Below are 2,436 nucleotides of genomic sequence, written 5' to 3'. Positions count from 1 at the left end.
CCACACACACCACCTCCAAAAAAATTTACTGGTAGTAAGTATCAAATATAGGTAACTCAAAAAACAATATGTAGTAATATGTATTAATTATAATTTTTTTCAGAATGTGACCTATGCAAGCTAAAAGGCCATAAAGTTATGCAATGCCCCAAATTTCGTAAGTTCCAAACTTTGTTCAACATTACATATTATAAATTAATATTTTTTTTTATTTGAAATGTACAAATTAATTTATGTTATAATATTCTAGTTGCAATAATCGCCCAAGCCAATGCGGTCACCGCTGCAGATGAGTCGCAACGAAATAATGAAGAAGAATCAGAAGTAGAAATTGAGCAGATAGTAGACGGTGCTGATGAAAATGGATCCAATATCCAATAGGAATAGAAATATGAAATTATATATATATATTTAATTATAATTAAATAACTATAATTTATAACCATTTTCTATTGTTTTTATTTATTTAGGAACAAAACATTTTCAAACAACATAATATTTATAAATAATTATAATATAATATAATTTTAAGTATTTTATTAGGTATATAAACATTTTATATTGTACAGGTACTAGTCAAATCAAATAGAGTATAACAAATATAATGATCTTGAACTACTGTAGGTACCTATAATAACTTTCAACTACGTAGGTAGTGCACAAAGCGAATTATTACATTTTTTTCAAATTCACTTTTAAAGTATTATCTAAAATTGACTTTTGGTAATTTAGGCATAGTCCTAGGTCTCGTAAGTTCATATCCGAGGAGCAGTGCAGCACATTTTTGTGCTATAACACCTATATTATGTTATATGATACGAAAATATTTATATTTTATTTATTAAACTCAGTGTTTGTTGAAAAAACCTTAGCCCATGTAAAAAAAAAATTTGTCCCACTCTGCCCCCCCTGGAAAAAAATTCTAGCGGCGTGTCTGAGGCCGATTCGGCTCATGGAAATTTTTAGAATACAGGGCACGCCCTGTCACAGCACTCCTATGGCACGCGTATCACTCAGTAAAATGTTTATGTTATTATTAAATATTATGGTTAAAAGTTTCAATTAATTACAATTTTTGAATATTATAATATTTTCAACTAGTCGGAATATTGTGGTAACGGGTAAACGTTAAGAGGGCGCTACCCGCGTGTGTAAGTTGTCTCCGTCTTACAGAATATGTAAGACGGAAAAAACTGATAAATGGGATTTTCACTTTTCGTTGTTGGTACACATGAATTTTCGGTATTATAAAATTTGCGGGCTTGCAGATTTCCAAATTCCAGGTAACGGCCAACAAGCACGTTTTTCCGTTCAATAATTGTCAAAGCCTAAAACGTGCTAATTAAGTTTGATTAAAAAAATAATAACTGTTTAATATTACTGTATAATACATTATAAGTGACAATTGTCTGTCGTATCCAGTGTTGCCAGACGTACGGTTTGTATCGTACATGTACGATAATTCAGGCTAATGTACGATGTACGATTATCGTACTCTAAAATACGATAATCTGGGCAATTCATTTATCCAAAATTTCACCAAAATTTGAATTTTTGTTTAAAATATTATAAATATATTTATTTATTTGTTATTTATTATTGTCTCTATTATAGTATATTATACATTAAGTTAATGATTTAAAAATGTTTGACAATAAAGGATTTATTTTATATTTATATAAATTTGTTATTCATTATCATAACAAACCTATTATTTCCAGTACATGTTATTTAGTTACCTACACTTTTTTTTACAGAAATTAGTTGTTGAGTTGAAGTTAATATGTTAATTTCTGAACATACCTATATATGTTAAACCCCAATAAATTGTATATTTAACTTTATATAATGAAGGGACTTTGAGAACTATAGTGTGTACACCCAAACTTGTTGAAACTTTGTTCAACTTTGTTGAATTCCAAAACTTTTGTAGTATAAAGGTACATAAAATATTACATCCATCACAGACCCGTTGGTTATCGCTTCTAGAAGTAGTAAATCGTATTTTAGAGCAATGGGAAGCTCTAAGATTATTTTTCACCGATAAATGGCTATCTGAAAAGTTATTATCTACTGAATCAATTTATAAACAATTGCTAGATCCATTTACAAAGGCATATTTCATGTTTTTAGAATTCATATTACCAAAATTCACTTACTTAAATCAATATTTTCAAACAGAAAAGGTTATTTTGCCCAATTTGCACGAAAAAATGGAATTCACATTTAAAGAAATATTGATGTATTATATGAATAAAAAGTATGTTCTTCAAACACCATTAGGAGAATTGAATCCCGAAGACCATGAAAATATTCTTCCTGGAAAACAAATATATGTAGGTTATAAATTGTCCACATATTTATCAAGTAGGGTTATTACTAGTCGTCAAGATTTGTTATCAGAATTTAAAACAAAATGTACTGAATTTTATATGG

General features: G+C 28.4%; 2 long non-coding RNA genes across 3 annotated transcripts in view; one reads left to right on the top strand and one right to left on the bottom strand.

The window, feature by feature from the left end:
* The first annotated feature begins 5 nt into the window (after window positions 1-5).
* On the top strand, window positions 6-445 carry LOC107884089. Its single transcript, XR_001679710.2, has 3 exons — window positions 6-34; window positions 104-157; window positions 251-445. It is a non-coding gene; the product is annotated as an uncharacterized LOC107884089 (long non-coding RNA).
* Window positions 446-533: 88 nt separating this feature from the next.
* LOC103309811 overlaps window positions 534-2,436 on the bottom strand; it is a 2,593-nt gene continuing 690 nt past the window's right edge. Inside the window, exons 1-3 of one of the 2 annotated variants that reach the window (XR_510849.3) lie at window positions 2,381-2,436; window positions 2,160-2,319; window positions 534-2,055 (exon numbers count right to left, since the gene is read on the bottom strand). This is a non-coding gene — a long non-coding RNA (uncharacterized LOC103309811). The remainder of the gene's footprint in view (window positions 2,056-2,159; window positions 2,320-2,380) is intronic. The other variant, XR_003839478.1, reaches the window with a different exon arrangement.

Source organism: Acyrthosiphon pisum, chromosome A2 (genome assembly GCF_005508785.2).
Source record: "Acyrthosiphon pisum isolate AL4f chromosome A2, pea_aphid_22Mar2018_4r6ur, whole genome shotgun sequence".
Taxonomy (NCBI): Eukaryota; Metazoa; Arthropoda; class Insecta; order Hemiptera; family Aphididae; genus Acyrthosiphon; species Acyrthosiphon pisum.
Note: the sequence above shows the minus strand (reverse complement) of the source record. Positions and strands in the feature narration are given on the sequence as shown.